The sequence below is a fragment of the Hetaerina americana genome, unplaced genomic scaffold (assembly GCF_022747635.1).
Source record: "Hetaerina americana unplaced genomic scaffold, ioHetAmer1.1.p SCAF_14, whole genome shotgun sequence".
Lineage (NCBI taxonomy): Eukaryota > Metazoa > Arthropoda > Insecta > Odonata > Calopterygidae > Hetaerina > Hetaerina americana.
Genome location: NW_027286514.1, coordinates 10,342,926 through 10,367,302, shown reverse-complemented (window position 1 = coordinate 10,367,302; position 24,377 = coordinate 10,342,926). Strand labels below are relative to the sequence as shown.

The 24,377-nt window shown below is 39.1% G+C and overlaps 1 protein-coding gene and 1 non-coding gene across 2 annotated transcripts in view; both read right to left on the bottom strand.

Annotated features, from left to right (window-relative positions):
- The window catches only part of LOC139686399 (dual specificity protein phosphatase 4-like), a 280,627-nt gene that overhangs the window by 196,672 nt on the left and 59,578 nt on the right, over window positions 1-24,377 (bottom strand). The gene's annotated exons all lie outside the window — the stretch shown is intronic.
- Window positions 11,736-11,808, bottom strand: TRNAK-UUU (transfer RNA lysine (anticodon UUU)). Its single transcript has one exon. It is a non-coding gene; the product is annotated as a tRNA-Lys (tRNA).

The following is a 24,377-nucleotide window of genomic DNA, read 5'->3' as shown; positions in this document are numbered from 1 at the left end:
ACACTTACGTACATGCAAATACAAACAACTAATATTAACAAGCACATGAAGGTACAAATGCACTAGATGTCTACGTAAAGTTAATCAGGTTCCCGCTTGTAACAACATTGACTTCTTTTTTGTCACTATTATGATTCCTGATTGTCCGGGAAAAGAAAGAATGTTTGTAGCTATCTGTACTGGAGTCTATATTCCTTATCTCATCTTTGTGGTCTCACCTGCCCAAATAATGCGGGGTCATAATAATTCCACTTGTGCCATAGTTAAACTCGCGTGTTTTTAACCTTGCTACAAGTCTAAGCATCGATTGTTCCCTTCGCGTCTCAAGCGGCTCCCAGCCTAATTTTTCTAAAAAGACCTGTCACACTCGTCTTTTTATCGCAACAATTTTTGTCGAACCTGGTAGATTTTATCTGACCTTCATCTAATTCTTTTATCAAATATTTCTCCCAAGGATCCTAAATACTTGCAGCGCATTCCAAATTCGAGACTCGAGACGGAATGTGCCGTATTTAAATAATTACCACCATTATCTCAATCCTAATGTTGGTTGCTACTGAAACCCTCAATTCTTCTCTGTGTTAATTCCCTCATCCTCTGATTACTTCTCTATTTCTATTTCTAAATTTGTCCTATGGACTTGTTTCTTTGTCTTCTTCCTCTTCCTCCCTTCCATCCTCCCTACTATCATGTTTCTAACCAATCCTCTGTGCATCAAGGTGTGTCTAATCCGTCACGTTCTTCTTCGCTCTAAAAAATCTCCATATAGCCTCAATACAGGTACAGCCTGTACACTTCCTCATTCCTCACTTCGTCTATCCATCTAGTCTCCATCATTCTCCTTCAACACCACAATTCAAAGGTTTCTATTCTTCACTGGTACACTTTTCCCAAATTCCCTGTCTCTGCTCCGTGCCATGCTCCATTTGGACGTTTTCACTAACTGCTTCCTTGTTTGCATCCTCAGGTTCTTTGAACATGGTAGCTGCCTCTTCTCCACGAAATCTTTAAGCATTCTTTGCTTGATGTCGGCCGAGCTTCGTCCGTCCTAAGTATAAGTGTACTGCTGCCCAAGTAGATGAAGTGTTCCAATAGTTCTAGTTTTACTCCTAGAATTTACACCTGCTTACAGCTTTTCGTATCGTATTCAAATAAGGGATTTCAAATCTAAGACACAGAGGTCCGACATAAGATTACCCAGAGGGGGGGGGCATACCTCATTTCCTGATTGACCCCTCGATTCCACTCATTGCCTATACTTACAAGCACTACGCTCCCATTTCTCTCCTACGTTCGGTCGCGCAAGACTCAAGCCCAAGTATTCCTTCGATATAAAAGATAACGTGTCCCCGAGAAAGTTTAAGATGCTCCCTTTTACTTATTCCTTACCTTTCATTAGAAAGCCCTTGAGTCTCTGCCAATAAATATATTTTTATCACTTGCTTTATTTTTTTTTTAAATGCGTACGTCAGTACATCTTATCTTACTTCAGGGCATCATTTCCATTTCCACTTGGTCCCCCACTCGCCCCTATATCCTCCGCATCGCCACTAAACACACCCCCACAGGATCCTGAATGACGTGCGCTCGTGACGTACCCCGGCAAATATCCGGGGATGCACTTGGAACTTCAAAAAGGGAACTGGAGGAACGTTTAAGTACCAAACGGAAGGGCGGGCGAAAGAGTTATTTGTTTGTCGAAACGTTTTGAGAGGAGGAAGGCCTGGCGATGCTCCCGAACGCCGCGAATACCCGGACATCATGCATCCGTTGGGTCTTAGATATTCCCACATCACGGATTAAGGGAAAAATCCCGCGATATACCGGTGTCACATTCCACTCTATATTTTACCTTTAACCAATGATTACGTGTGTACTTTATGCATGAGACGTAACGCTGCGCCTGTTCATTTTCCTTTCCCTATAGAGTGCGCGAAGTGCTTTTATTGCCCGCTGTATACCAAGTTCTCAAAATTAAGGAGATAAAAGGGGTACTAAAAAAAATAGGAATTCAAGTAAAATGTATGCCGTTTGTTAAGATTGTTTCATTTTAGCTGTATTTTAAACTGCTGAAACCCATGATGGTATCCAAATAGAATTTTAGCATTTATACTCGCGAGATGGCACCCGAGGATTGAAATCAGGAGGAAATATTTATTTTTTATTTATTTATAGACTTGATTGGGCGATATTGAGACTAATAGTCTCTTCTACCACCTAGCCCTTAGACATGATATTGAAGGCAATAATGTACACCCAAGTCCTAGGTGAAGTAAAATCCACCAAGGCAGGAATCTAACCCGCGACCTTTGGGTTGGCCGGTGAAGACGTTACCCCGCCGCCACCGCGGACTGGAAATAAGACTGGCAGATAGAAAGAGGTCTTTATTTGGGCGAAATTACTATTACTAAGCCAAGTCTCAGCGATGGACATTGCATGAACGTCATTGTCAGGTAGAAGTTGGCACAATTCGTCAAGGTGTGCAGAGGTACTTTGGGCGTTGAGGTAAATTATTTTAAAAGAACGAGGACGAGATCTAAAAATATCGCATAAGGTTGATTGATAGTTAAGGAATTTGTTTGGAGGCACGCATCGTTCACGTAGATCAATGGTTGAAGAGGAAAGACTTCGAGACGAATTTTTACCTTCAAGTTGGAAATAGAGGGGTTAGGATAAGAGGCAGGTTCTATTTTGTGGAAATAAAGCTTTCTGAATTAACAAAAAAATTAATTTTCCAAAGTCATTTATTATAATGAATTGGCAATGAAACGCGTTTCAGAAATTAAATCAGCATGGGAAATCACAATTTTTATCATTTCAGAAGTAAGGTTCAAAGTAACTGAGCAAAAAGCAGCGGATCGGTGGATTACTTCCAAAGTATAGAACTACTACAGTAAAATATCGGAGGTGATTACGTAGAAATTCTATTCCTCACTGTATGGAGAGAATTTAAGAGTGCGGTACACGGCCCCTTGGATGTTTTGTTAAACTGCGATCCTTTTGGTGCCAGTTTCACCAAGGTTAGGCAACTAATGCCGATACTCTTTCTCTCCACCCTCCTCCTTCCACTTATAATGTCCTACCAAACCCTATAAGCACGTAGCCGTAGAAAAATTCCCGCGCAGCTATATTGTGCTCCCCCCTTTGCGGTGGGGGAGGAAATGATCCCCCACTAGGGTCATGACCCATCTCTCATCCCGATCCAGGTAAACCAAGGTTAAAATTGTTACCAAATATTACTCTCTGTTCTCAATTTACACTCTCTCGGATCTTTTGCTTCGATTTAATTTTTGGTGATTGGTTCGGCAAATAATGAACTGATTCTAGAATAATGGGTGAATATTTATCCCCTGCATATTTCATCGATGAAATCAAGCCTGAATTTCCTTTCGCAAGATGAGAAGAGATTTGAAAACAATTGATGATCGCTTCGATCTATATATGGGGGTAAGTTCGCATAGCTCCACCCATTTTCAGGAAAATAATCTTTTCTAAGCGAAAGAAGAATAATTAATTGAAGAAAATCGGCGACTGGCCGTCTCCCCTCGCAACTATTATAAACAATATAATGACATGAAAAGTCGCTTCACAGAAACCAGCCATGCAAACACTTCCAGAGGGAGTCGGCAGAGTTGAACGAAAACCACGCCGGTTACTAGGGCACTCGGCAAGGGTGCGCGTATAGACGCAATTCTTCCACAAAACCGAATTTCTTCGACGTTGTACTTCCCTTCTCGGAGTGACTTTTACAAAGTGCGTGCGCACCATCGTTTCGGTTCGATAAGGAAGCCGAGAAGGGCACGGGGGGGGGGGAGTCGGCCCGTAATCATCCCGCCCTACGGCAAAAGGGGCTGCAATAAAAGAGTGGAAAGTTTTTAACGCTTTTCCGGGAGATCACATGAGCGTCGGTGGAGTCTTATGGGAAACAACCATGACTAACGTACTCGGAAATATCTCGCACAATATATTCGATCCTCCATCCGCCGATAAAAACCAAGCGACCCCCTTTCCTTATTAAAATAATACAGGAAAACGGTTCAGAGAATTGAGCAGACTTTGACAATCTCTGACCAACCTCAAGGATGCCCTGAACCCATATACACAAGTGGAGTCTGTACCCAGCTCAATGCTACATAGTCATTTGTAATAGCACGCGATAGGGCATAGAACAAAAATGGAATCCGGCTCAAGGGCCTTACTTATGCCAACCCAGCGTATTAGGATTTCTTCCTACTGGCTGGGAAATTATTTGTCCACCCGAAGTGTCGTGGAATAACTCAGCTTCAAATTAGTAATCCAAAAGGATCGTTTGTACCTGGAAATATTTATTTATCATTTCAGCTCGATACCACAATTGAGACCGGGTCCGTTATTGATCTTCCCGATAGTAAAAATTGTGAATTTTCATATCAGCTAGGTATGGCAATAACTTGAAACCATACGACATGAATTTGAATAAGTAGAACATTATAGAGTTAATTCAGACCATTAGATAAAAGATGCAATACAAGATAACTCACCGGGATCTACAGGATAAGGGTGGAGAAGGACATCAACAAATTTTTCTCACCTGTAAAAAACAAGAAGATAAATTATAAGAAGCATAAAATGTATGCAGAATAATTTTAAATGAAAAATGAGATACTGCTAAACGATATTCACCTACCAAGGAGAGCCCATAAATCACCATTAAGAAACACACTTAGCAACACACCACGAGTGTCTTCAACTGTTCTTCAGCAATGGTAAAAATATTAAAGCACTACGAATACAACGCTAAAATGTAAATACAGCGTGATCTTAAGAACGGAACAACTATCAATAAATATATTCAGGATGACCGCTACCATTAATACTCATGAGGGTAATTATGATTTCTGGGTTATCCATGATTTCCATGTTATCCATGCTCTTAGTAATCCTAACACTTCAGATTGCACGCAAAGGGAGTGGTGGGTTTCAACAAACTGAGTAGAAAATAAAAAAATAGAGAGAAGTTCACTCAATCTGCACACAACTTCCCAAAAAGGAGGGCAATGTTTTCAAGTCTTCAATACCTGCACTACTATAATAAAAACGAGACAGCGCTTTCATCTTTTTAATTCGGTTCTTCGCAAAGGTGTGTTTTAAATTTTTTTGATGATCCATCCTCGTAAATTACGAAGCATTGAACAAGTATTGAGTGGCTTGTTTAATGGATATCAGTTTATAATAATTTATATTCTTGCATTATACCCGCTAAACTTTTACCCTGAAAACTACCAATAGGGAGTACGGCAGGGGGTGTTCGGGTGTATCATTAGCTATCATTAGAACTTTGTCATTAGCTAATAGAACTTGAAGCAATTAGTCAATGGCACAGAAAATTCTAGTCTTAGTATTTAATCAAAAGTTCTCTTAAGTAATCGTATCTTTTTGTGTAGTTAGCACAGCATAATCTTCTTTCAGCCCTAGTGATCACGAAATATACATGATAAAAAGTAAAAGTTGTCAGAGGAACTGACGGGATATTTCTCCTATTAGGTTCTCGCTTACTTATGTAATCAGGACAATCATTCTTTCGATGCCAATATAACTCTCAAGAGTTTATTTTCTCAGTTAATACCCTTTTTTAGTTAATATTTTTTACCTTTCCCTTTGACATATTAACAAATAAAACACATTAACAAATAACATATGTAAACAAATAACACATTTTAACAAATAGAAAAACTAATTGTAATATCGAAGACAATTTCACAGCTTCAAATCAACATCATTCTCCAGCACTTATCGCCGCGATACCTGTGATTCCTTAGTCTTAGATATAATCTTAACGCCTTTCTCCTCATCGCAGGATATTCGTTAGCTAAAACCATAGGTTGAGGTAAGACTCACTGATGGATGCTACGTAGAAAAACACAAAAGAAACCACCATTACAATGAAAAATAATAAATCACGTCGTATTCAAGAGAATACGACCACACATATACATTCCTCCACGAAAAAAATTTTGATTTTGTTAGCGCAAAGAGAATATATAATAATATCATAATATATTGCCACGGTTCGTAGTTTCGAAACTATATCGCCTTCAGATATTTTTTAATTTTATCCTTCAATAATTGAGAAGTTCCACAAAGTAAAGCTTTAAATAGGGACTTTAATTTTGCTCTAGTTGTATTTTGTGCATGCACAGAAACTACATGTATGTGTAAGAATTCTGGGAACATTCAAAGAAAATAAAATAAAACTTTTCCACTTGTGAAAAAACACTTTAATACTCACGTGCTTTCGATTGACAAAATTACCGCCTGGTACGAGTGCAAGCTTGCCATGCATGAATATATACATGCACACACATAAAATCGAGCATAGGAAATGGGGAGGAGGGTGAAAGGGCATGAGAAGGAGACGGTGGGAGAGGACGTTAGGAATAGAGAGTATCAGTACCTGATGAGAGCTTCGCATAGCTGTTACAGGAGTGATACGAGTAGCGTTTATTTTTAACATAGAAATGTGCTATTGTGTTCACTTTCCAGTTATGTCTCACTCCCTTAATTAGACGCCTAAGATAGCGACAGGTATCCTGTGAAAGCTTATCACTCATCCATTACATGGATTAAATAATAGAATATTGAAAAGGCAGTTGAATATCTTCTTATTAAATTTCATCGCCGAACAACCCTTCCGGAATTATTAGTACCCGACAGGTGTTTCCCATAGGTTAATCGCTGCACACCATTTGCTGATCCATAGTAGTCACCTCCCAGATAACCTATCTCGACGCAATCTGGACGTAGAGAGTTACGTCGTACATTCAAATATTTGCTTGGTTTTAAGTGGCGAGGGTTCTTGGAATTGGCATTGCGAGCGTTTACAATCGAAATGGTACCAAAAGATAATCCGTTGATTCGGATTTATGTCCCATGATAGTATCTAATTTTCAATAGTTCAAAAGTTTTAGCAGGCCTTTAGAAAATAGTTTAGGTTTATTTTTTAATGGTGTACACAAAATCTAACAAAAATGTACTAGGATCTAATTCTTGAATGTCTCAATAATTTCAATTTTTACCAGATAGCGATTTGCTATTGACCAGTTTTTGATGCACTTCATCATCTTTGGGTGCAGAGTTGAAGTAGTCAAATAGTGGAAAACTAAAATTATTATTACGTCCCAATACGTCTCATTAACACCTTCCGATTCTATCAAATCACGCATGAAACTACGTAATTTTTAACTAACTATGGTTATTGGAAAAGTAGCTCTAGGATCTACTTTTCCAATAACCATAATTAGTTTTTGATACAGACAATGACACCGATGCTTTTTCATCTGTTGTTAGCCGTATTTCAATAACCACTATGCCAGTACGATAGGTAAAATGTTGAGCACTTCCTCAACAGATTCCAAAACACTAATGCATTTTAATTGCAAATAATTTACGCTCGAATAGAAACGTTATAGACGAGTAGTAGACGTTGTGCAGGAAATATTGTCAGTGTTTGGAGAGCGATCGACTGCCGCGAAGTCATCAGAATACAAATAATCTCAGGTGCTATCAACAATGAGTCACTCTGCCGATTGCTCAGTATATATCCTTAATTCGTGGCTCTTCACACGGAATTATGAAACTACTACATCCCCTTGATATGCCCTTTCCAAGGCGATATCAATTCCGATAACGGACGTTTCCACACTTTTTAAAGGGCCGAGAAAATAATTATAGATCATCTTATATGATAGCTTTATCATACATGGCGCCTCTTTGTCTTTTGCCTTCACCGCTTTTTTAGATCCATTCACGTTAGCAACAGTTTAACTCGAACTTTCCATCTCTTCGGCCTACTCTTGTGCTCTAATACATCTCACAATTATTCAGGCTATTTATTTTCACTAAGTTTTACAATGGGGATTCTAAGGTAGGTTCCTCTAGGGTTTTCAAACGCCCAATTGACCAACTAATGACAGCGCAGACAATCACACGACCCCAGTGAACGAATGAATGTTGGGGACACTGACGGACATGAGCTTTAAACACAAGCTTCCAACAAACGTGCGCCTGCCTTCTTACATCTTTAGAGGATGTATGTGGTATGCTTAGGCTTATGCGATTGAAATATTTATCGAATTCTTTCAGCGATATCTGTCTCACTGCGGGATAATATAACTGCAGGGAACCAGATTTTCCGTTTCTTATTCTTATAACTTTCATATTATGTACGGCCCGTGATTTATAATCATGGAGATATCCACTGTTCATTCACCAAAGAGAAATCATCGACTTCGAGAAGCGATAGAATAAAGAGAATAATCTCCTTCATTGGGGGGGGGGCATTTCAATGCCATGTAGGTGAATATTTTAAATATGATGTTACAATCGTGTCAGACTTAGGGGATATTCGAAAAAAATGTTTACTCATAAAAAATATTAAGCTAAAATATCCTTTTTCCATGGTTGGTGCCTTAAAAAATATCATGTGATTCACGAATATGTATATGGATTTGACAGTCTAACAGTATTTTTTACAAATATCCGTTTACAAGCCACACAAAGGAGAATGTGAGCTGAAACATCAAAGGATTTAAGCAGGATAGAAAGAGATTTCGCTCGTAATCAATTCAACGCTGGCAAATTACGTCTATGCAGTGGTTTATGGCGACACTAGGTGGAACTACTCCATAGGTTGGAGAGGGAAAAAAGGTGCTGTCAACAGAATAACATACACTTTAATCCCAACCGGTTTCAACACCGAGTTTCACCCTTTGAAGATGGTAACTTGTCTCCAAACTGGTCATCAATCAAGTGTGTTTCATTCTGAGGGACAGCAACAACTTTTTCTACGATTACTAGCGTGTTGACGATGCGGCCGCGTTTCCTGAACTATCTCTATGAATACGTAATTACGTATCCTGCCACAGCAAGGAATTGGTGGCGAGATTGAATATTAGTCCACTCATCTGTCGATGGTGCTGCGGATTGATCGAAAGAGACCTCGACGATACGGCGATGTCATCATCCGGCTATCGAATGGCACTCCACGGGACGCCTCTGGACCAAAAAACTGAAGCGAGATGAGTGAGGGAGGAGCTGCGTGGAGGAGAGAATATGTGTAAGGAGAACGTGAGGTGGCAAGAGATAAGAGCAACGTTGCATTAATGTATGGATCGTCGACTTGTAAAACCTCTTAGAGGTCCCGTCATCTCGAGGCACGACTTTCTGAAGATCACATTAGGAAATCCCAATCTCGAAAGGGAATGATTGTTCTCCAGGCGAGATGCTCTTGAGAGGAGAACGTTCGGGAATGTTGCGTAATCCAGACGGGTGGGTGAGGGGAGTATGTTTTACTGTGAGTAACAGAGATGCTTTGTCCGTACAGAGATAGTGATCGGAGAAATAACTCAAACCGCTATTGAGGGGGAACTTCAAACAGCGTGGAAAGTTTCATCGCCCAGCATGAAAACGAAGCAATTCCCACGGCGTTACTGGTATCATTAGAAATGGTCAAACAAAGAACTCGTGTTGCTTCAATGCGTGTTGATGTAACGTGGTCGAGTGGAACAAACGCAGGTTAAACCAAGAAAATACATTGAGAAATGAATACAACCGTCATTAAGGCAAATTTGTTTTCCGCTTTTCTTCGGGTGTCCAAACGGAACAAGAATTTGCCTTACCTACAGATCTGGCAGCGCATCAGTATCGATACATTACCGATACCTATGAAGAAGGTGCAATACTATGAAAGTAAATTCTGCCTTTACGTCAGTAAGGTAATGAAAGGAGACTGCAAACAATTGAGACAAAATTTAATGAAACCTTTCAGTGATCGGACAGATTAAGATGAAAGTGTCGTAAACCGCGAACAGGGATGAGCAATATTCCGATACCCGGACTTTGATGCGTAATGGTCATGGGAAATTGCAAAACGATGACGAGTCCTAAGCAGTGCAATGCCTCACATAGTGACATCAATTAAAACTGTGTGATGCATCGATCCAATATCAATCTTCGATTTAAAAAAAAACGATTACCGAGGCAATAAGGCGAAACTTAAAGATTTTAGAACAAAACCATCTGTTTAACCCCTCACTATTATCAATGACGAAAATCGATGCAGCAGGTCGATATATCAATTGATACAGGGAGACATACCACAAAATGTCATATCGAAAATTAGTCTGCGCAAATGCGAACCGAACGAGAATTTAAATAACATTTTCGACAAATCGATTCAAAAATGCACACGCATATGTCAAGTTCTGACAACGTAGCCCTAACCCCAAATATTGTGACGGTGATCAACTCACCGAATTAATCAGCTACATAAAAAAGTCAAAGGTACAGGTAAAATTATACCCCTATTAGATTTTTAGACATGAGAAAAAAATTGTCATAATTTTGGAGTTTGGATGAATTAACTGATAAATTTAAAAAAATTACACGTGGCACGGCGGATCTCGGAGATTTATAGTCAATCGATGTATATGTAATTGGAATATGAATTCTATGGTGGATAAAATGTGAACCGCTTTGACAAAACTGCAGATGAAAAACAATTTCCCGCAGAGGAAAAAACAACGAACAGAGGAATAGCACGAGAGAGTATTAGTCCAGATGACTAAGGAAAAAAACGAGGAAGAAAGGATGTGACAATTAGAGCGCACCGCGCAAAAGGGTGACATTTTATCACGAACTTGCGTCTTACAAGCGTTAGGCAACATGGCGTGGTAAACAGTGGTCGAGAGCAGACGCACGAACTAGATGAAACTACGTCAAGACGCTAAGACGCGCCCTTAGCGAGTGATCGCACGCTTACGACGTCTTAAACTGTTATCTTTCACGAAAATTTGTCCATCGTGGAAATGAGCGCATCGCCGGGAAGAGCTACTGATGACAAACGAAGAAAAATGCGATAGCAAGTTCCATTTAGCGCCGAGGGTAGGGAGGAAGATGCGTATTAGCGTCATACTATCTGGTAACCGCGGTACTATGAGCCCAACGACTACGGGTATAATATAATAAAGGAATACAAATAAGGATTAAAAATGAACCTGATTCAATTTAGTTTACCCTTTGTAAGGCACATCGGCTTATGTAAGCACTCTAAATAGTTGGATGCACTTGAATGGACAAGTGAAAATATTACACTTAGATCTATAATACTGAGAACATGTTCCCGCATACAAATAAGTAACATTAAGTTCAAAGGTTTCATGCAATACTCTTTCAAAATCCATGACCACTGAGCTGGTAAACTTTGTATTTTTTCGCACGAAATATTTTACACTACTACCGGTTATGACGCATAGGCGACATCTATATACCAATAGCAAATACCGTCAGCCAATGATATTCGTCGACAAAACGTTTAGCGTCGAAACCGGTAGCAGCGCAATCAAGTTAAGAGCGAAAAAATTAAAAGTTCATTGAAATAGTTTAAATAAATATTAAATTTGAGAGGTAACGTACAATTAGTTGTTTGTTTCCTGCATTATAAAAGTATCTACAGAGAAATGTATTTTGTCATACGTAAACCGTTGGCTAGAAAAAAAATCAGCGAGACAGCGCACTGAACGTAACTATTTACGAGGGTGCCTTGGGAAAATTATTTACAAATTACTATTCCCAGAAAAACTGACGGAGTCAAGCAAGAATTTGTAGGAAGAAAATTATATAAACGCTTACACACTGCGATGAACAGACTGTAATGAAAATCACATCATTACGGGTTGAAATTCAAGAGAAAAAAATTTCGCCCGAACAGGGACTTGAACCCTGGACCCTTAGGTTAAAAGCCTAATGCTCTACCGACTGAGCTATCCGGGCTCTTGTAAACAGTGGCTAAGATTACTGGAACAACTCTGCGACTCTCCTGCGTACCCTTTATCTGCCGCATTCGCACGGTACGACCGATGGCCTTGAATTTGCAACGGGCGGGAAAGATAACCGATTTAAACTGAGTTTGACTGAACTCTTCACGTTGGGCGGCCATAACATAAGGGAGTAAACAAAGCAAAGCTGGTCTCCATTGAAATTCGGGAGATCAATAAAAGTCTATGCGATATGTCCGAGAACGAACCTTAACCGAGTTCGATCGACCCTTTGTTCGTCCTAGATTGAAGGACCAACGGCGTTAAAATGACAAAGTGCTCTCTCCATATGAAGACGACATTCCCAAATGATATTGGAGGGATACAGGACAACACTTCTGCTCTATGATGTAGCTGGCAGGCGGAATCTCCAAACCATCATTCAGATCAATGTATATATACAATTGCTCTTTTACCATAAATTCATCACTACGCCTATTTTTAAGTATAATTCCAATTGTGAAGTGTCGAGCCCGCGTTGTTAGCATTAACGTCATCTGACAAAACTGATGTGTCCTTAGGATCACGAATATCACGGTAAACCACTGTATCGTTGGCAAATACTATATATTTCTATGGCCATTCTCAGCCGCTTCAATAACGAAAGTATGAGAATAAGTTTCTTAGTCCAGAGACCGCAGCGAAACGGGGAAAGATAGATAAGTTGATCAATAGAATATAGGTGATTCTCTTCTTTCTATACAGTGATTTTACATTACGTAATCTTGAAGTAACGAGGGGTTTTACCAAAACGGTCACCATTTTCGATGAAGCGCTTCGTTAATCATATTAAATACGTATTACATTGGTGTATGTAATCTTTAAAAACAACTGAAAATTTCCTAAGTAGTCATATATAAATTGATGGATACACTAAATTCTCCTTTAATACACCGTTAACTATCCATGCACAGCACTTATACTCATAGTCCATAAATCTGTTACGTACTGTTAGCTATCATAACAATCCAGCGTAGGTCAAATTTATGTTACATATCAATATTAAAAATTTTCAGCCGTGTGCGAAAGAAGAATTGGAGAGAACATACTCTACAGTATCATTTTTCACTTCGAGTCTATATCATCCATATTAAAAGATGTTGTACTTATGCACACAATTGATTCCAGAATTAATTGAATAATTTATTAAATTATAAAAGAAGTAATGACAGAATTCAATCAATTCTGTGGAAAAGTACATCATCTTTTAATACGGATAGTGGAAATTATGCCACCTCATTAATGTTCCCACAAAATAAGGAAGAAGCGGACCTACAATAAATACAAAAATTAACCGAATTTTGTGTTGTTTAACTTTATCTTCAAAGAGATTGCAGTGAGTTGAGATGCTTCATAAAACAGCAGTGCACTCACTGAAAGGGACGACATGTAAAGTGTTTTAGCCAGCATTTCAAGATTAATCTTCAAGGAAATTTTTGAGCGTAGAAATCGCTATGCTATTATATATGAAATCAAAATGATTCCTTAGGATTTCCTCGCCGAATTGCATCGATGCGTTAAGGTCGGTGGCAAGGTGATAGTAAATCCAATTGGCACCCTGCCCATAGGCATGGTGTTAGGTTCTCATCTCACAATGGATTTCCGGCCGTTTGAGATGGACAGCGTATTGGTATTCCATGCCGAGGGCCCGGGTTCGAAGTTAATGTAGATGAGCTTTAATTGTCCATTATTACGATCTACACTGGAAAGCCATTCTGGAGAGCTTACAAACTTTTAAGACTCCGCCCGCTAAATGAGACGTTAAGCAGTGATCATTTGGCACGACAGCCGTTCATACGATTAATACACCTTATGTAGTATGCCTTCGCCGGGTGTCTATTCGCCTTCGGCTGCCACACCACAAACATCTCTCGTAGTGAGCACATTTGATATAGCTAATATATACCAGAGGGAATTTCCGAAATTGGCCTTTACTGAAGTGACCGAACCGACCAACATTTTTGAAAGAGGCTATTTTCCTCTGGGAAATTAATAATTCCATTCTGTCTGATACCCTTTAAAAGAGATAATCCCTTCGCAAGTGGATTCATACTTCTTCCTCCGGGGATGCCGTCTAGTTCGCTGTTTTCGGTGACGACAAGTTTCCTCGCCCTCCCTCTCCCCTGGAAGCGTCTTGCTCGAACCTGAAGTGACTTGCGACGTGCCACTCAAAAGTAAGGGACCCAAGGGCCCGAACCTAGCCACTGTTCCGGTGAGACGTCTCTCCAACGCTTCGTTGTTCATTCGCGGTGAAAAAACGAAATAAAAATGGCAAATTGCGCAAATGATTAGTGCTCCTTTGCAGTGTAAGTGAATATGAAGTAGAAAGATAGGGTTGCTAGTGAGCGATATTTTTAAATCAAAACCTGGAAGGAGTAATGCTGAATAAATACAACAATGGGGGTTATTTACCCATTTTTCAACCACATGTATGGAACTTGATACTAAAAAATGAAAAAATACATAAGAAGCAATGATATACAAAATAAAATGGCCGCACTTGCCCACCCTCATTCACAAGAATGGTAAAATGGACAAAAAAAACGTAATATTGGCTTGCAGAGTTTTTGAAACTGTTTGTCTAAAGGTTTTGTGTTGTTTTTTATCATTTAAACACAAAAACTTATATAACTTTTCATTGGCATTTTATTTATTCTATTTCTGCCTGGCTCGCATAGATAAACAGAGACTACGAGTCGACTCCGAACGATTTGATTGTCTGTTCGTCGTAATGGCCCTTTTTGGCATTTCTAATTGGCCAACTGTTCTCTGAATATTATTTTCCAGGCTGAAACTTCTTGATATCCGTCTCTTTTTTCATTTATTTTTTTAATTATTTCCGTTTCATTTTATTTAGATTTTCACCCGTCAGCCATCGCTGAACATTCATGTTCGGAACCTGGCCACCAATCAACTACTAAGACACAAAAATATTGGCGAAAGAAAAGATATACCACCGCACAATCCATCACTGAAGAGGCAGAAATATAAGCAATGAGACCTGACATACAAAAACGCATGCGTGATATTCCGTACTCTCACTGGCATAATATGCTATAGCATTGCATCGCAAAGTTACTCATATGGAAACACGTAAGCTTTTTCCACGATAACAGGGGCCGAGGTTGCGGTTACTTGCTAAGGAATAATTATACATTTTTAAGCCGTAAAATGTAAAATTTTGTCGAAAATGATGAATCTGGCTATTATATGCAATCGATAACAATAATATAAAGCATGGAAAACATTGGAAAAAGGAATGTCTCCCTAAAAGAAAGGAGAATATAAATCTTCGTAATAATATTCCTGATAAAAATTTCCAATGTTCCTCATTCAAATGTTTAGCGTCACAAAAATTGCTAACCGTAAAACATTCCATGAAACCTACGAATATACTCGTATAACGATATTTCCACATGAGAAAGTTTTTGGAGGGATGATGGAGAAGGTGGGAGTGATTCTATTTCGATACTCGACGTATTGTATGGAACGTTGACCTGTGGTCCCTATAGTGTTCTTTGCTGAGTGAATGGAATAATGCCAATCGCCTGTCTTCGCTCCATCCTTCTTTCCGTTATCCCTTCCATTCCGTACTTGCCCTTAATGCTTCCTAATTTGTCGCAAATGACTCAAATGATCTGGACAAATACACTCTTCCAAAAATTAGTACTTTTACTACATGCTAGATACTACTGGTTGGTGATTTTAATAGTCTATTGCGGAAATTTTCTTTTGATACGTATAATGGCGGCTAATGCTTCCATGGCAAAAACGCATCTGCCCCTGAAGCCGAAGGCCACACGAAGTTCGGCAACTATGGGCGTCTTTTCCGTCGAAATGAATTGATGGTAACTTTCTTGTTAAAGGCACCCGGCAGTGAATGTTCAGCTCGATCAAAATATATTTGTAATCGCAAGTATTTTTAGTACCAAATTGTATGGGAAAATAATGGCACCATTAATGCCCATAATATTAGTGATATTAGCAATAGTAAGCAGATGTTATTGCAATCACGTGCTTTAATCCAAATTGTGATGGAAAAAGAATGGATACAACGTTCCCTTCCCAGATATCTTCTGGAAAATATAAATACTTCTGTTTCGGTTCATTGCTTTGATGATGAATTATTAGCAGCAACTTCATGTGTGCGATGAAATCATATTGCTGCCATTACGTACATTCGGTGTAAGAATATACTCCTCAATACGTAAAGGGTTATATATAGAATATTTTACTTCCTGAATGATTTTTCAGAAAACGGTATTTCCTGATGAAAGAAGATATATTTTGCGAAAAAGAAAGGGAAGAGAAATTCAGTCACTCAAAGGAAAATAATAATTAGCTATAAATGGCCCTTAACGAATTACACATTTGGAAATATCCCCCCCACCATATCAGCTAAGCGCCTATGCATGAAACGTTCTTTCCAAACTTTCGAAATATTTAAGAACCTAAAATAACGAAACAAAACTCGATAGCACAAAACACGACTGTTTCAATAGAAATTTAAAAGGTTTTTATAACGTATCAAATTTAAAAATAAATTACAATTCATTTTCATTATTTCACATCGAACTTTTTCTCTTACCCAGGAGAGCAAATTAATAATCTGTGCGTTCGGACCATATGGTCTCAAGTTCGCCCGAATAAAGACGTTTATCTATCTATCTATGCAGCATGCATTTTGTACGCTTCTTGCATGGTGCGTAGCTATGCTGAACAGCATGCATGTGAAATAAAAAAGTACAGATCATAATAAAATGGCCATTCCACCCTTCCACGAGGCAGTTGACTGTATATATACTTATGGATAACCGCTCCTTCCATTTTAAATGACCAAACATTTGAATTGACTTTCAACGGCGACTCTATCCATGGGGCGTTCGCAACGGCCAGGGTGGAGGAGAAGGAAGCGGAGAGGAGTCGATGATCTCTTCGGTGCAAAGACGATCGTCCTTGTAGCTTTTCTGATGCTCCGGGGGTGACGTCATCCCCGAGTCACGTGACCTCAAACTAGCTTGGCCTCGGGTCGGCCAGCGCACGGACTTGCCGTAAAAACCATTCTCCCTCCTTACATTTTGCACGCTTCTAGTGATTCCTTTCCTCTCGTTTTCCGTTCTCCCTCCCTCTTCGAAGGATTATTTACCACAGCCTCGCGTCCCCTGCACACCGCCTGTCATCTGCGGCGCCAGATAACCGGCGCAAGACGACCTTGGTGTTGCTTCTTTGGCGATTCACTTCAACCAATGGTATTAGGAAATTTATTACTGATTAATTTACTGGAATATATAGCAATGCAACCCCACTTGGATTCAATTTTAAAGCATAAAATAACATTAATAACCGCGCATCTTTGGAAAGCGTGTAAAATTCGTTCCAGCGTCGGCTCTTCATTACAGTAGCGGCGGGTTTGCTAAGCCTAATAATTCAGGCAAAATACTTCAATGTAGTGAATGCTAACTTTTTCGATACCTGATGGCTAAAGCGGTTAGGAAAACTAAGATAAGTGGTTAATGTGTTCCCAACAATTCGATTTACCGTCGTTAAGATTTCCGGCTATCCATTTATCGTGCCATTCGCAACACGATTGACGACTGATCACGTGAGCATGACGTAATCAACGCATTGAATTCGCTCTCGAGACTATAACTCTCTCGGAAAACGCCTTCCTCTGCTGCAATCGTTATCCAAATCATACATCTCAAGCTTAGAGAATAATAACTTTTTCACCCGACTCCACTCGTAGGTGGGCAAAAATGATTGATTCATTGCTAAGTTTCCCTGCCGAAACATCAAACAATATATTCGTTATGGACATGACATCAAGACCAGTTCGCTCTTTCATTCTGCTCGCATTGCACTTGAATGAAAAATTATCGACTCAGGTAATGGCTGATTATTTTATTTCACCACGCGATAACTTAATTGTTTTAATTGATATCTGCCGAGGGGAATATGGCATCACAATTCGGCATCAATCATGTAACGAAAAATATGTGAAATTATTTTAGTACCTCCGAGAGACTAATTCATACACTGATCCGCCATGATTTTTCCAATTTCATTAAAATATTTTAACAGACATGGTGATCATAATAAATATTTCATCAGATACTTCATGGTTTGGGTTATTTGTGAATTTTCATGGAGTTATTTTTTAGCTATTCTTTGATAAACCGTCGTTTTTTTAATGCGACCAAATTGAAATTACTCCATTTGCTATCATTACGTCAATTCTAAAGGAAAAAATATAAAGAAATTCAGGTACTCAATCAACTTATTTTAATGCACAACATATAAATAAGACTCGTCAAGCAATGAAATTTTGAAAAATATGCTCAATTGTGCGACGGGTTCCGGAATTTATATAAAACAATGCAGAGAAAATTCTTCCCGGTTACTTTATAAGAAATAAATATACTTCTATACCTTCACTTTTTTATTTCTCATTGAACCGACGATGCCCTTATAATATTGAAATGGATTGAATAAATGATTATGAGGAAAATATTATTCCAATAAATTTCCAAATCGTCCTAAGGTTCAAAAACGATCCGAAAAAATTTAATACCAACCATAAATCGATTTGATGGGGGTATTAGAGCTTACGTCGTATCCACTTAGTGTGAAATCACAAATTCAGCGTGATGAATCCAGCTCCTTTTCTATTCAGCCGATGGCTTCCCAGATAAATACACGCCCAGGAAATCGCAAATGCTGGTTTTATCTGATGGGGTGCGCCACCACCACCGTATTGGGACGCGAAAACTTACGATCATCAGCCGAAAGAAAGTCCTACTCAAAAGGCCATGACGCTGCTCACATGATCTACTAAGTACTATCAATAGGATGAATAAAATGATCTCCCATTATTTACATTTACTGCAAGATTTCTACTGTGTTAATTCACGCTAACAGTTTTCAAATGGCACATCATAGAGAAATAGTTCTAATGAGGGTAATGGGAGAAATATTACACTATCATAACGTAATATCTAAGGATGTCCACTTCGCCGTCTACTGCTACCAGGTCTACTGTCCACTTCGCTACCAGATCTAATCGTCAGTCGATGTAATTCTCCGCTAACACTAGTTCTACTTTGGGATTTAACATTAATACTTACAATAAACCATTGACAACATAAAAAATATAAGAAGAGAATGAATATATATTTAAACCAATTGATATAGCCTACATTGAGACAAGAAGCCGGCATTCAAATCTAAGAAATAAGCCGCAAGCCCCGATGTAAATGCCATATGTTGTGTAGGCATCGATGTGATAATGTGTAAATGCCAAATGATGTGTATGAATTTGAATGCGATTTCGTACTTTCACGTCGCAAATTCGATAAATCGACTCTTTGCGATTAATAGTTTACACTGCTCCAGTAGCTACAGTTATGGATGTACAGCTTCCTCTGAATACCATAGATCTCAAGAAAAATTCAATAAATACTAAGTTTAACGACTTGCTAGATTATAACTTTGTCAACAAATGTTCTTTTAATGAGCACTGCAACTACATAGGGAAGTCTCATTGCAACGTGAGGCATGTGTACACATTATTTATGCAATTTCAGTTTTACAATACAATTCAAGTTCCAATTACGTTTTATTGCCTACAAACATCAATTGCACATTTTGTTACGCATTTTAGACCCAATTTAGTTCCCAAAATTCTGGAAAGCATTTTAACCATTGCGATTCCCATTTCGAATGCTTAGGTTTACCATAACTTCAATTTAAACAATTATTGGCCAAGTCACATGGGAGAACTTGTATTTTACTGGTCTATTTACTCGAAAAACCGGTTGTGTGACATCACAATGATTTTCATTGAAATCAATCTACTGAATCGGGCATGTGCGACTTTAACTACTCGAAAAAGAGTCATGTTCAATTTATGTGTGAAAATAAGCAGGTTTATACTCTATGAGACATATACGCTCCATCCCTTAAAAAAATTGTGAAGCTGAATGACCGAACAACATTCTCTCGGATATCGCCCAACCAATCGATGATCCCAGAAGCGCATCAGATTTCAGCTGAGATGCACAAAGAAAGGACAAAAATGGTCAAGATAAGTAGTATGCAGTTGTGAACGTGTGAAATTACTCAGGACGGCAATGAGATTCATATTTTAAACGCATTACATGCTGCAGCCACGCGGTACACTTGGCAGAATGAGAAAAGAGCTAGATAAACCTGACTTGCCTTCAAAGCAAAAAAAAAGAGATTGTTATGCGGGAAGTGTTACCACTTTACGTGATCCGCTAATGAATTATTAATAATGCAATATTAAATCACGAATGGTAGATATGGTTTCCTCACCAGATTTAAAAAAAAGGGACGCTTGTGTGTGATTTGCACGCAGTAGTACAACGCTCAGCGAGCGCCATGATCTGACTTCAAAAGGAATGGGCTACCAGCGAACGCACGTAAATCATGGAGCAACTTGGAAGAAACGACTACCTTTTCAAAGCACACATCTGTCTATGAGCTGCATAAGTATCGTTATTAGTTATTGTTTCAATCAAATAACTCATAAAGGATAAAGAGAATACAAATATAGGCATTTATTACTCGAAGTAGCTTTTTTTTAACACGCTATATGTTTCAAATTGGATAAAAATGTAACATTTTCTATTCCATGATTGGAACTTGGAAGAAATGAAATAAAAGCGTCGGCAAAATCTTGAACATCGATATGCATTCCCGAGAGTTACCGAATGCAAAGATCGATCGCGGTCCATATCCGTATTAATTTAAGGCGCAACGACCTTTTAAACATTTTCATGAAGAAAAATCGAATGCTGGATTCATATGAGAATATGTCACCGTAGGTGGGTGGCTACGTTGCTCAGTGAGTTCAGCGCTCGGCTCTATTGAACGGACGGTCCCGGGTCTAATTCCCGGAGGAAGCCTTTCAATAGGCTATAAAAAAATCTAATCTTTGGGATCTTATAGTTAGCAGAACTTCGTGGGAAATCGAATGGATGCACAGGAAAATGAGTAGGTTTTCTTAAACCTGTGGCGGTGCAAATTTCACCTCTTATGACATAGTTTTGCCGAGTAAGCTCTGCCGTAAAGTCTTTAAAAACAACCTTCGGCTTGACTACTGCAGTGGAGATGTACTATACAAGGTATGCATGATAGGACAATCATCAGAATTCAAATTTCAGATTTAAAAAAAAGTTTCCTTCACTTTTGTATTTATCGCAAACACTGGGATTGGAACCTTTAGATTTGCGAAGACTAAGGGCTGGATTAAACTTATTACAAAGATATAATGCGTGTGGTTTTGCATCCGAAATCGAAGATATAATTAGGCTCCCTAATTACATTGGCAAGACCGACATTCGTCTCCAAATTAGAGAGCATTATTTTAGAACTGATAGATTAAAAGTATTCATTTTTCCCGCGCATTATTAGTGACAACAACAAAAAGGTGGCACATCCAACAAAATAACAGATACACGCTGTCGAAAATAGGGGTACACAAGATTAAATTCCCACAAAACACTCTCCAAGTCTCGCCTCCTAACGCCCCAGTCCGCGCGTCCTGGTGCAAGATGGGGTGTAACTGAATGTTTATGAAGTCAATTGTGTTTTTTAATTGACCGTCCGGAATGTGGTGAATAGTAACCACTATTTATTATTACGCGATCTACTGGCAGAGGTAGGTTTTGGATAGACACAACTACCAAATAAATATTTTGTGATAAAATATTTATTTGGTAGTTGTTAGTTACCGAAGTTGGTAGTTACCAAATAAAAAAAAACACAAGCTAGCAACCTACTCTACATCAAGTCCCTCTCCATCTCTGTGCACTTCCTTCATCCCGTCCAACATCCCTATCCTGTTCCTGCCCTTCCCTCGTTTGCCTAACATCCTCCCCTCCATTACAGTCTTCCACATCCCACTGCCGATCAATACGCCCTTCATCCATTTTTTTACCTCCTTATGATTTCTCCCGTCAAAACCTAACTATATCTAGTGCTTCCTCATTTGTTTTCCTTTCGGTCCATTTCACTTAGTCCTTTCTTCTCCACACCCACATTTCAAAAGCCTCCAATCTACGTCTATCCTCCTGCTTCAATGACCACGTTCCCGCACCGTACATAACTACGCTCAATATCAAAGTTTTAATTAGTCTTGCCGAACGAACGAACGAACATGTTTACTCAATGTCCCTGTCATCAACTCCCCGAAAGCCTCTTTGCCGAGCGCAATTCCTCCCCTTACGTCCCTACTACTTTGACCGTGTTGGTCCAAAACACTACCGAGATACGTAAACTGTTCTACCTGCTCTAGTTTTTGCCCTCCTATTTTAATGTTCAGCTTTGCCTTTTTCTTTCTAGAGAATCGCATAACCTTTGTTTTATTAATATTAATTTTCATCCCATACCTGTCGCACCGAATTTCCAATTCACTCAGCAATGCTTGCAACCCCTTGGCTGACTGACAAACTAAAGCTTGATGATCAGCGAACCTAACTGATTTCACGAATTCCCTGCCCACTTTCGTTCCTACCTCATGTTTTTCCCATGCCTCTTTAATCATTTCCTCCACATATACGTTGAAAAGCAATGGTGATAAAGGGCAACCCTGCCTTGCACCTCTTCCTAACACTGCCCATCCGGTTTCCCTGTTCCCCACTCGAACCTGAGCAGTCTGAGACATATACAGGTTACGGATTAGTCTCCTATCCCTCCAATCTATTCCTTTTTTCTGCAACATGCTCATTAGTTTTTCTCAATTTACTATAACAAATGCTTTTTCGAAATCTACAAAACAGGCATATACGTCCTGATTGTATTCTATATTCCTCTCAATTAGTGATCTCATTACTGTAATGACATCATGCGTACCTTTCCCCTTCCTAAACCCAAACTGATCATCGCCTAAGTTATCATTTGCCCTACTCTCTATCCTTTTTTTGATGATCCTGAGAATAACTTCAGCTGCGTGGGATATCAAACTTATTGTCCTCTAGTCCTCACGTGATGTAGCCTTTTCTTTTTTCGGAATAGGGACTAACACTGATATCAGTCTTCCGGCCAGATTCCTTCCTCATAGATACTACGAATCAGCCCATATAGCCTCTTTCTCCCACATTTTCCTAAGCATTTCAATAGTTCCGCGGGAATGTTATCCACCCCCACGGCCTTATTTAGTTTCATCTCCCTTAATTCCCTTTCTATCTCATCGCCTAGTATGCCTGGACCTAAGCTATCTTCCTCTACGTCATGTTCTTTTTCAATGTCTAACTTTGTTGGTCTAAGTTCTTTACTATACAGTTCTTCTATATATTCCTTCCATCTCTCTTGAATCTTTCCTGCGTCAACTATTATCTTACCCGCCTTATTTCTAAATGTTAGCATAGATCTCCCTTTCTTACTTCTCGATAAAGATTTAACTTTGCTATACAGCGCACCAATTTCACCCTTCCTCTACTAACTTTCCATATCCTCGCACTGCGCCTTCCACCATGCTTCTTTTGCTTTACTCGTTACCCTTCTCAATTTATTGTTTAACTCTTTGTACTTCCTTCTGACTAACTCTCTGTTTACATTCTTCCATTTTCTCTTCTCATCCATCTTTGTTATCATCTCATCCGTTATGCATAGTTTCCCTTAACCAGGAATAAGAGTCTAAATTGAATATGTGCCTGCCTCTTTTAATTTTTCTTGTTCTCCTGTAGGCATAGGAAGAGCTGCTAACCATGTAGTACTCGTAATGTGTGTGGGCATATTGCATGATTGATGTTCGGTCTCCCCCTTTCCACGCGGGTTTTGATAGAATGCGGGGTGCATGAGGAAGTAGGGGGATAATGTGTAGAATGATTGGTGACCTACCACTCCCTGCCACATGTCCTTACGACTTCCTGCGGGGTATTATGTAGATGAAAGGTAGATGTACAAATTTTTTCTGGTACCTGTACCAAGTGGCACCTAGTTTTAGGCGTTCAACCAAGTTTTACTCACAATAATCAATGAACAAAAGAGAAATGAACTGCACTTAATATCTAGAAGAGTTAAACCTAAATTCTTAATCCCCTGAATATGTGATTTCCACGGAAATTGCTGTTTGAAATTCATTACACTGCAATGGCAATCCTCGTAATACAATCCTTTAATGACGCTTTTTGGCTGGAGAGTTTTCCATAAAGAAATGCATGAAATATGAAATGAAAATGATATTGTCCTTTACCTTTAACCTCTGGCGTCATTCCTTGCGAACATACTGATCCTGGTTATGGGTTTCGAACTGCCATTGCCAACCCCTCTGATTTCCCCGTATCCACAATTACTCTTGTTATCTTTCGCGATAGAATCTCACCACAGAAATCGCGCACCTCCCAAGACAATAAAAACCACTTGTTTGAAAGTTTCAAACAAGTGGTTTTAATAACAACAACCTTCCAGGAGTGCACAACTTTCATTTGAAATGAAACTCATTGGACTTTGAGAAATATGCAGGATACCTGAAAGTTTTTGAAACACCGAGGGAATTATTAT